Genomic DNA, 12,090 nt, shown 5'->3' on the forward strand with positions numbered 1-12,090 from the left:
GTTGGGAGGACCACTGCTCTGTAAACAGCTGTCTTGGTCTTCAGATTGAGGTCGTGATTTTGAAACACTCTGTCCTTCAGCTTCCAGAATGCCCGTGATGCCGAATTGATACGGTTGTGTATTTCCGTGTCAAGGTTAGCCCTAGTATTTATGAAGCTTCCCAAGTATTTGAACTGCTCGACCTGTTCTAGAGTTTCATTGTCCAGGCTGATATCTGTTTGAAGGCTTTCTGGCGGACTCACCAGGATTTTGGTCTTATCAATATTGAGTCTAAGGCCTAAAGCTTCGTATATATGTTTATAGGTGTCCATCATTATCTGTAGATCCTCTGAGCTGCTAGCGATGAGTGAACAGTCGTCTGCATATTGAAGTTCCGTGATAAACTTGGTACGGGTTTTTGCTCTGAGGCGCTTCAGGTTAAACAGGCCTCCATCAAATCTGAATCTTATCCCAACACCTCTTACGGGCATGCTCATGTCAGCAATTATCGATACAGCTATCGCGAAAATATTGAACAGTAAAGGCGCTAATACGCAGCCTTGTTTTATTCCAGAGTTGGTTGAGAAATGGTCGGTTGTAGAGCCATTATGCTGTATTCTAGCGGTGTTGTTGGTATGAAGGCTTTTACACACTGCTAGGAATTTTTCGGGTACTCCTAGACGTGCCATGATTTTCCATAGCGCTCTCCGATTCACCGAGTCGAATGCCTTGCTTAAATCGATGAAGGCTGTATAAATCCTTGTTTGTTGTTCACGGGCCTTTTCTTGTAGCTGTCGCAGTGTAAAAATTAGGTCCACCGTACCTCGATTTGGTCGAAAGCCGCACTGGCATTCAGGTAAAAGCTTCTCTAAGAGTGGAACCAGACGATTAGCCATAATCTTCGAGAGAATTTTACCGGCCACGCTAAGCAACGATATGCCTCTGTAATTGTTGCAATTCGACGTATCGCCTTTGTTCTTATAGAGGTTGATAACTAAAGCGTCTCTGAAGTCTTGTGGCACATCTTCCTGTTTCCAGATCTTGCGGAATAGTGTTAGGAGACTATTGAGAATGTCTTCATCTAAGGCTTTGAATATCTCCGCCGGAATGCCGTCTAGACCAGGTGACTTATCATTTTTCATATTTTTGATCGCACTTATGATTTCCGACATTGAGATTTCGTCATCAAGCGATGTCATCGGACTATACGCGGGGAGCAGGTCTAAAATGGATAAATCCGAGTCGTTATTTTGATTCAAGACCTGTGAGTAGTGCTCCTTCCATCTTTCGAGAATTTTTCTATCATCAGTTAGAAAAGCTCCTTGAGCATCTCTTATAGGAAAGCTAGCTTTTCTGCTTGGACCGTAAACAGTTTTAATAGCTTCGAAAAAACGCCTGTAGTCATGGTTATCGGCGTAAGCTTGTATTTCCCTAGCTTTTTCTTTCCACCAGCTGTCCTTGATTTTTCTTATTTCTTGACGGACCTCGCGTTTTAGGTTTATGAAACTTATTTGGGCTGCAACATCGCCAGGCTTGTTAATTGCGGTTTTCATCGCTTTGTGTTTTGCGTCCAAAAGGGGTGCGATATGAGTTTCGCTGTCGGCAAACCAGTCTGGGGATTTTCGGGAGCGTTCTGTGCCCAGTATTTCTTTCGCTGTATTTGTAAGGGATGACTTGAAACGGAGCCAATGAGTCTCAATGTCGTCGTTATAATCCGGTGGTGTTAGGCTATCTTTGACGGCAGCTGTGAATCTTTCCTTTGTAGAAGGGTTTTGTAGTTTGGAGATTTGAAGGCGCTCTCTAAGATACTTTGGCTTGCGTTGGTATTTTGGGCGCATTGAGATTTTCATTCTCGAGATTACCAGTCTATGATCAGTCCAGCACTCCAGATCTGCTCTGGGTTTAGTGACCAACACCTCTTTCAGATCTTTCCTTCTCACGATCACATAGTCGAGGGTATGCCAATGCCCTGAGCGCGGGTGTCGCCAGGTCCCCCTTGAATTGGGTCTCGTAATAAAATAGGTGTTCGTTATGCACAGATTGTGTTCTGCACAAAGAGCCAGCAGACGTTCTCCATTCGAATTAATGCTGTCTGTGCCGTGTTTCCCTATTATTCCCGGCCATAGTTCTGAGTCTTGACCTCTGCCCACTCTGGCGTTGAAGTCTCCAAGGAGAATAATTCGTTCCCGTTTTGGGATTTTTCTTAATGTAGCAACGAGTGTTTCGTAAAAAGTGTCCTTCAAGTTGTCAGAGGAGTTCAAAGTGGGTGCGTATACTGCAATGATGTTCACAAACGTGTTATTCGCTGCAGGAAAACGTAGGGTCATTAAACGTTCTGAGATACCAACTGGATTTTCGGTAAGTTTGGCGGCCAGGTCGTTTCTAATGGCAAAGCCTACGCCATGTTGTCTGATTCCGCCTTCCGGCAAGCCTTTCCAGAAAAAAGTATACGCTTGTTCTACCAAGCTACCTTCGTCCGAAAAGCGTGTTTCGCTTAAAGCAACTATTGCAATGGATGTTCGTTGCAGTTCCTTATCGATTAGGGCAGTACGCCTCTCTGGTCGGTCGGCCTTGGGGTTGTCTAGCAAGGTTCTGACGTTCCATGCTGCAAAAGCTATGTGCTTTTCATTGGTGTTTGTTCGATGATTCACTCGCTCAGGCACCCTCCCCCGGAGATCCGAATGGGAGGGTATTTTACCTCCGGATAAGAATTTTGTCCTGTTCGATTGATCCATCTTTTTGTAGGAGCTGCGTTAGAAGGTGTTCAAAAGCTGCACTGGTAACGCTGTCAGTGCAACTTTGGTTGCGGCTACGACTAGATTATCTTGTGGCACAGGTATCCTGAGACGACAAGGTCTGAGACGTAACTTGAGCAACGCAGAGAGCCATTTCCTGCTCAAGCCAATGTTTAGGCTACGTAATTGTGGGAAACAGAGTTATACCGCTCAAGTTCGGTCGCCAGAGCCTCGTTCGTAAGAACAGGGTGCACCGCGAGTAGGTGAGGTTGGCATTTGAGGGGAGAGGCTATAAAACGCATCCTTCCCCCTTACACCCCTGAAATATAAAGTCCTCAAATGTCACCACATTTTTGATTCTCCCAATAGGAAAAAATTCTTTGTCATCCTCTTCATTCACAATCTTTCTGATTGTAGAAATATTGAGCTGCAATATAAGTCGTCTAGATTACGATGAAACATTACCTATACAGGGTGTTTCCTATATGAATGTCAATATTTATGGGGGCGATTTTTGGGCCCATTTTAAGAAAAAAACTTCATATGAACATATGTCCCAAACGTCTTACCTTTTGAGATACATTGGTTGTTGTTATTAGGGATCGGCACGTCGATGAACAAGTGCTCTATTCTCATCTTTATTCAGTAATATGAGGTCTATTGTGCGTAATTTTTTTGGTCTGTGAGAACCGTGCGATACCAGTAGAGCTTGTGATGATCATTTTCCCATACAGAATCTGGACGGTAATCGTAGGGAAACTTTTGTGATCTTAGCAGTTGGTATTTTATAGCCAATTCTTGGTGTAAAATCATCTCTACTCTTGTACTCCGTGCCCGCGAACTTCTGGCAACCCCCGGTGATGTGCTGGATGGTTTCATGTGTCCCAGAGCCATAACGACAGCTATCGTCCACTACTATAGTTTCTTGTTGGAATCATTTGATCTTGGATGGCAATAATGAATTCCTCTGTCTCGGGAAACAATTTTCCGGATGTCAACCAGTAGTTCGACGCAGATATGTCGACATAATCATGGTTCACCTCGTTCTGGTGTTTCCCATGTAAAGGTTTGCCAATCAGTTTCTGCATTTTACTTTCTTCAAAGTGTTCGACTTGATTTCTATGTGATTCTATTGCAGCTTTAATGGAGTAGAAACATCGGCATGACAAACTGTTTGATGCATTCTTGATGAAGCAGCCTTGATTCCTCGACCCCCAAGATGTCGTGGTAGCTTTGTTCGTTTTACTGAGCTTCTAGAGTGATGTTTTTGATGTATCCTCAGCATTGCTTTCATTTTTCTCTGTAGGACTACTAAATCGGTGGAGGTTGAAGTGATGATATCGAATGAGTAGTTCAGTGCTTAGCAAGCGTAGGTATTAATCATTCATTTCAGCGTTTTTATACAGGGTGTATTTGAAGGTGAGGTTTTTTTGTCAACAAAAGGTATAACTGGTCGAAATGAAGCGTTTTACCAAAAATCACCTAGGTATGCAGAACTTTCAAAATGACAAAGTTGAAAAAGAATTGAAAATGATTACTGAAATAGATCCTAATACGACCCTAGACCATTTGTAGCTGAATTATCGCAAAGCAGTGGGAAAAAACTTAGCTCCCGATTCGACCATGTGGTTTCGTTTAGGATATTGGCTCGTTCGATATTTACGTAAATGGAAACTTAGGATTGCCGAATTGTTCTCATTATTTTTTAGTGATTTACATGATTTTATTAAATGGATCATTTCATTACAAACTGATAGAAGAGACAAAAGTGTAAAAAATAGAATAATACTTCGTCTAAATTATTCACGAATTTTTATCACAATAGGCATCACAATTTGCTTGTTCGAACATTCCAACAATCGTCAAAAAATGGGATGAAATGGGGAAACATCATAGCACTTTCTCAACATAACTAACATAAGCACTTTCAAGAAACTGCCTCGATTCACCATTTTTTTTTTTACTCTAAATTGTACGATACAACAATTATGATTCTCTCAAAAGTGACCTGATGCATCTAATCCGATGAACTTGGTACTGAACCATTCATTTTCCAGCCATATGTTTGTTTTGTTTCGTTTTTGCGATGCCGGAATCATCTTCCACAGTCCCGTACAAGAAATTTTGTCGAACTTCTACTGGTTGTATTTCAGCCATCTTGGATATTTAATATAGAGAATTTTTGGTTAAACGACTTATTTTGATGAGTTCTACCTTCTGTCAAAAAATAGCCTCACCTTTGAAAACTCCCTGTGTATTCGCTTCAGCCGATTTCCTCCTGAAACCGTATAAATTCCCAACGTATGAACCTCAGCGTTTCGCCGATTTATCGCGAAAACCATCGGGATGAAAATACAGACTACGTTTTGACTCCCGTCGTCTGTTCCCCATCGACTCTCCCCCCCGCGCCGCCTACACCCCCCGTCCCGGCGGGAGATCCGGGCTTTGAGTTTACAATCAGCTCCTTGTCGAAACGGAAACAAGCGTCTGAGACGCCCGGAGTCAGCAATCACGGCTCCGGCACACAAAGGGCCGCGCTTCCGGATTATGTAACGTCGAGTTGTTGCCTCCGATCCCGTTCCATCCTGAAATATGAATCTAGGCCCATAATTATCGAATTCGAGCAATCCCCATCCACGCTGATCCCTTCTAGGTAGAAACATCGAATATAATTATGGAATTATTGAGGTTTGTCAGATCTCGAGGATTACGGATTCGAGCACTAGATTGCGTGCCATCAAAGACGCTTCGACGTCGTTGGGATTTGGGTTTGCAGTATGGAAAGGCAGCAGTATTGGGGGGGTCTTGACGAAATTATCATCAGATTATCTTTTTTTCTGTACAGGACGAAATATTTAATCATTTTTAAAGTATGGGGAGTCCGGGAGAGTTATTATACGACTTTAGCCTTGCGGTTTTCACACTCCTCTACAGAGGAAAATTCACTTATCCCAGATATCTCAGATATCAAAAGGATTAAGCTCTGTTGGAGCCCTTTCCAGGTTTTCGGGCTCGTGGTGGTGGTCGGGTCCGGGTCGCTCCTCGGCCCCCTGCCGCCGGTTGGATTCCTGCTCCGCCCGCACTTCCTGTCGGAGCAGACGGTGTTCCTCATCAATCCCATAGAGAAAGAAGGAAAAGAGTGCCGACTCAGTGGTAAAATAAATTAAGCCTGATTGAAGCGCCGCCATCGGCAGTAGATCTTAACTAACTTGTTACTAAAATTGACACCAGGGGGCGTATTGCTCTTTTTGAATTCCCATTTTGGCGCCTCAAATCATAATTCGGAATAATTTGAATTAAAACCTTAGTTGAAAATTGATAATAAACTGATATGTTGATTACAGTTCATTATCAATCTTCAGTGATGTTTTCTTCTTGTTAACTTTGATTTCAGATATGATACTCAACAAATAATGATATACTTTTTATTACACATTATAATACATATTGATTTTTCCAACAAGAGGAAATGAAACAATTCAGTTATGTCAAATAAGATATTCTTCTGTATATATTACCAAATTATTGAACAAAAGAACGTCCAATTTGAAGACTGTACATAATGAATTGGATTCTTCGATTCATTGGCAGAACTCCAGCATAAGCCATCTGATTCACATAACCTGAAACAGAGTGAAAAATCGTTCATACAAAGCTAATGTAGCTAATTTCAATGTATGTTTGGACTATTCAATGGATTATTTTCAATTCAGACAGCTGCTCTTATTGATATCAAAAAAAAAAAATTTTTCTCCGTGTGACAACTGGTTCCTACACTCCATATAAATTTTATTCAAAATTTCTGTCCTTTTCATCACAAAGAGGAAAAAAGAGGAAAAGCATTTGGTGAATTTGATCATGTTGAATTAGTACTCGGCTAACTATTATTGTCTAGATTTGGAAAATTCAATCTCCACCGAGCACCAGATGATTTCAAACCTCCATCGATTTGAATGCAGTGTAAAAATTTAAAAATCCGGTAGAGCTAAAGGCAGAAGCCTTGTTTTAGTCTAATTTTTTAGACTGAAATGGTCCTCCTAAATCATACTATTTTTATTAAAAAATCAATTGGAATGAATAACTGACTCAATTGCATTATCCCATCTATGTTTTGTACTTGGAGATCAAAAAAAGTGCTTGTTCGTTTTTGACCCCGTGTAATTTTTGTTCGAACAATTTGGGATGCAGAGTGAAAACTGAAATTTTAATGATGCCATACTGGTCGATTATGAAAATAGGTGCTAAGAACTAAGAATTAATACTTACCCTTACACGTAAACCTAAAGGATCTGATGGAATGAAGATATAGTAGCTCCTATCTACTTCTAAACTCCAAGATTGCTGCACAAAATTCATATTCAAATCAAAATATTACAATATAATCCGTGCCCCAACTCAAAGAAACATGTTTGTCTTTTTATCTGATGAAACTTGTTGATAAAATAAATGTATTCACTGCAGGATATAAGCCCATGTATGCATTAAAATCACAACAAATTATTTGAAAATACTAGAAAACATTGGCGAAAACTTGACTTATGACTTTAGATTCATCTGAAAATACAACTGAAAACAAAAGGAAATTTGGAATTTAGGTTATGTTATGGCGAAAACATATTCCATCTTTTTCTACTATAGCGCTATTTCACACAATTAGTTCCGTCTACTGCCGAACGGGGCGCCACGATCAGCATTTTAAACGACCAATGAGAGTTGTTTGTCTTTCCTTCCTTTGTCTATGATCAATCCCCATGTACTTGCGTACAGTTCTCGCCGTTCCGAGCAGTACCGCCTTCCGCATGACTCTATAGATATTTTCGTCCAACTGAAGTTTCCTCAAGTTCTCCAGTAGTTTCTTCGGTATCAGGCCTGTAGATGAAATGACAATAGGGATATTCTTGATATCTTTCATCTTCCACTGTCTTCTGGTTTGTTCCCCGAGATCTCTGTATTTTGAAATTTTTTCAGTGTGCCTATCTAGAAGGTTGTTATTATTTGGAATTGCCACGTCGATGAATAGTGCTGTGTCCTCATCCTTATTAAGCAATATGAGGTCTGGTCTATTGTGGGTTATTTTCCGGTCTGTGAGAACCGTGCGATCCCAGTAGAGCTTGTGATTTTCATTTTCCAACACAGCATCTGGATGGTAATTGTAATAAGTAACCTTTTTCGAACTTAGAAGTTGGTGTTTCAGTGCCAATTCTTGGTGAAGAATCTTGGCAACGGCATCATGTCTATTTTTGTACTCCGTGCCCGCGAACTTCTGACATCCCCCGGTGATGTGCTGGACAGTTTCATGTGTCGCACAGCCATAACGACAGCTATCATCCGCCACTGAGGCATCCTTGGCGATATATTTCATGTAGTTCCTTGTTGGAATCACCTGATCCTGGATGGCGAGCATGAAGCCGTCTGTCTCTGAAAACAGCCTTCCGGAAGTCAACCAGTAGTTCGACGCAGATATGTCGACGTAATCATGGTTGACCTCGTTCTGGTGCCTTCCATGCAAAGGTTTGACAAGCACTTTCTGCATTTTACTTTCTGCAGAGTGTTCGACGGTTTCCAAGTGGTCCTGCTGTAGCTTTAACGATGTAGAATTATCAGCAACACAAACTACTTGATGAAGTTCTGATGAAGTAGCCTTGCTCAGAAAATATTTTCGAAGTCCTTCAATTTCCTGGGACATGCGGTTGGAAAAATCAACAATTCCTCTACCCCTAAGATGTCGAGGCAGCTCGGTCCGTTCTATTGAGCTTTTGGGGTGATGTTTATTGTGTTTAGTCAGCATCGTCCTTATTTTTCTCTGTAATTATTATTATTATTATTATTATTATTAAACCAGGTTACAGAGTTGAGGTACATTTATAACCTATAAACTCTAACTTAAAAGTATTGAAAAAAAAACACAACTGTAAAAAAATAGAAACAAGTGAAGTTAAATGGAAATCAAAAAGGAAAGTCATTCAGAAATCAAATAATAGGAACACGGAATCAACATAACGCCAAATGAACGATAACATTGAACCCCTTTTGACTCTGAAGCCACTTGAGGTGTATCTGAATGGTAGCAAGTAATTTTTTTGCGTGAAGATATCATGCCTAAATAGGTAACGATAGATAATAGTAGAATGAGGGTGAGATGAACGTTTTCAATACAGCAATTCTTTTTTTAGGAACCGAAAATTGGCTCATGTCTCCCCAACCCATGGGGGAGATGAACAGGGGGCGAGAGATACTTTACCATAACTTTGTTTATCAGGAAAAACATTGGAAGAAATCAATTTCCAATGACCAACGATCGTCTACGTCAAGGTTTTCATCATCAGATGTATCAGCGTATGAAATACATATTTTCTTTCTCAGAGTCACTCTCACTTATTTCCGAGATGATTTTTACTTTTTTGAACCTTTGTATATTTTTTTTTATTTATTTCGATTATTCAATTTTCTTTTCTGAAGCAAACTATTATCTAAGCTCAGTGCGGGGAAACCTGGACCACTGATTATGTCTCCCGACCATAGCATGAGTCAAGACTCCCGCTCTCCCTATTCAATAGATATTTTCTTGAAACTTTTACGGAAAACTCTATTTTCCTTCATCCGTGGATTCCATACTCTATAGAAAAAATGATACCTTCGATTCAGAAGGGTGCCGTTAGCACCTATATTCTGAAAGGAATCAATTTTGGATTGAACATTCTTTTTTCAAAAAACAAATAACGAATCATAAAAAGATAGCAAATAGAAATAGAGGGGATTTTCTAAAAGATTTTGTCACTGACACTCCCTCTTTTTCCTGCTCAATACACGCCAGCAACCATATTGGTACGATGCCTTCTACCTATACCTACTAAATGGATTCGGTGCCTTTCTAGGTAGGTGTGAATATATCTGCGAAATCATCATCCCCCGTCCTAATTTGACTGGATAAGGAGTGTATAAGGCGACAGAGGATCCCCGGCGAGCCCCCACACCTTTTCCGTAACAAACGACGACCTATTCCGTATTCGGGTCGTGTTTGCAAACAGAACGGAAAGCGGGAAATATACGAAGTTGGAAAAGTCTAGTCCATGATTCGGCGTTGCCTTTCCCGAGATTCTAAACGAATAAAGGTAACGAAGTGCTGAAAGGCTGAACTCCACACGGAGGGTACGGAAACCGTGTTTGTTGCAGAGGGATTCTCGGTTGTCATGGCAATACGACGGGCGGATTATGTGCTCCGGACAGGGATGCTGGATGGTGTAGTTCAACCTGAACTTTTCTGCTGTGTATTTTTCTGTGTGACAGAATGAATGGAATAGACTGAAACTGAAACGCCCCTACTAGAGATATTGGAAGCTCCGAGTAAAATTAAAAAATATACAGGATTAATGCCAATGAATTTGGATATAGTTTCAGAACTTCCGAATAAGACGAAAAGTTACCATGGAGCTTTAAAGACGACTATGGATTTATTCAATTTATTCAAAGTGGGACAAAGATGAAGTAATGAAATTTTGATGAGATATTTTTCAAATAGACACCTTAAACTACGAGGATATATTGAAAAATTCTTAGCCTACTATAGAACCAAACAAAATTTCAATGTTAAAATATTTTATTACTCAACATATTCTCCTTTTAATTGAATAAATTTATTACAGCGAACCTGCAACGTCTCTAGACCTTTCAGATAGAATGTTTCTTCTTGCTCTGCAAACTAGACCTCCACAGCTTTTATTACCTCCTCGTTGGAAGAAAATTTACGACCTTTTAAACTTTTTTTCAGTTGAGGAAAGAAATGATAGTCGGATGGAGCCAAATCTGGTGAATAAAGGGGGTGTTCCAGTAATTCAAACCCTAAATCACGAATTTTTTGCAAGGCAACATGAGATTTGTGTGCAGCGGCGTTGTCCTGCAAAAACAAAACAACTTTGGATAGCTTTACGCGTCTTTTCTCTTCAATTTTTTCCCGTAGAGTGGTCAGTAATGTCGAGTAATAATCTCCGGTTATTGTTCTACCCTTATCCAAAAAATGAATCATGATTACTCTATGGCAATCCCAAAAAACTGAAGCAAGAACTTTTCCAGTAGATTTTTGGACACGAAACTTCTTAGGTCTTGGAGATCCAGAGTATCACGCTTCCATCGATTGTTGCTTTGTTTCTGGATCGTAGAAATGTACTCAAGTCTCATCCATAGTAACAATTCGGTTTATGAAGTCTACATCGTTTTCAAATCGAGCACAGATCGAACGCGATGCTTCTACCCTTGCACGCTTTTGGTCAACATTAAAACATTTGGGGAACCATTTTGCAGCAATTTTTCTCATGTCCATTGACGTGAACTATATGATGAAAGCGTTTGTATTAAATATTCAGTGCTTCAGATATCCGTTTAAGCTCAATTCGACGATCTGATAAAATCATGTCATGAACTGCATCGATATTTTCGGGGACTGACACAGAAACTGGCCTTCCCGATCGGTCATCATCTTCAATGGAAAATTGACCTCTTTTGAAGCTTGCAGTCCAATTTTCCACGGTCGCATACGAAGAACATTGATCACCAAGGGTATTAAGCATATCTTCCTAAATCTGCTTACCTCTTAACTTCTTCTTTCTTTTAATTTATTGCGTAACTCTGGTTTACTTTTTTGACCTCAAACTTCACACTGACTCTTCTAGTGAGTTATTGTTCGTTGCTATGGTAACGCAATATTTTTTTTATGCATGGAACTGGTCTAGGCTAACTAGATATCAATACATCCTCGTAATTGACTCACTCATCCTCCATACAGCATCTAAAGTTTCCAAATAAAATCGTTTTTTTAATGCATATTTTTTAATAATATAATATTCAGAGCATGAATGAAAATTTATGGTGGAAAATGAGAAAGTAGTGATGCCCACGAGTCTCGAAAACGAGCTTGAAAAAATAAGTTGTGTTCATCGAAAATTTTAACACAATGATCGAGAGCAGAAATTCTTCATTTTGCTGCAATTAACATACCAAAACGAAGGCACTTGGGAAAAACTTTCAGGATATGTTTATGTAAAACACGAGCCAGGGGTCTTTGGGAATTTTCATAAATAATATTCCATTGATTTGTGCGTTCACTCTGAAAACTGAATAGATCATAAAGTGAAGCAGCTGTGGCCTAAACAAATAATAATACGCTTTAACCAGTTGGGATGTTACTTTTTGAAGCCTTTAATAAATTCGTGGAATTTCCATTTCTCCAAGTGTTGACGATTTCCTTGAGACCGTTTTTCTCATTATTTTTGAGGAAACATCGTTAGTTAGCATTCAATGAAAATATACATGGTGATTCATAACTAGGACATACACCAAAGATAGAAATACATATAGTGGTAGTACCAAATATGCCTTGAAA

The 12,090-nt window shown here is 39.9% G+C and overlaps 1 long non-coding RNA gene across 1 annotated transcript; it reads right to left on the minus strand.

The window, feature by feature from the left end:
• Positions 1-6,125: 6,125 nt before the first annotated feature.
• On the minus strand, positions 6,126-7,447 carry LOC123322752. Its single transcript, XR_006539215.1, has 2 exons — positions 6,981-7,447; positions 6,126-6,337 (listed from the first exon to the last, which is right to left on the minus strand). It is a non-coding gene; the product is annotated as an uncharacterized LOC123322752 (long non-coding RNA).
• Between the last annotated feature and the right edge of the window lie 4,643 nt (positions 7,448-12,090).

The sequence above is a fragment of the Coccinella septempunctata genome, chromosome 1 (assembly GCF_907165205.1).
Source record: "Coccinella septempunctata chromosome 1, icCocSept1.1, whole genome shotgun sequence".
Classification (NCBI taxonomy): domain Eukaryota; kingdom Metazoa; phylum Arthropoda; class Insecta; order Coleoptera; family Coccinellidae; genus Coccinella; species Coccinella septempunctata.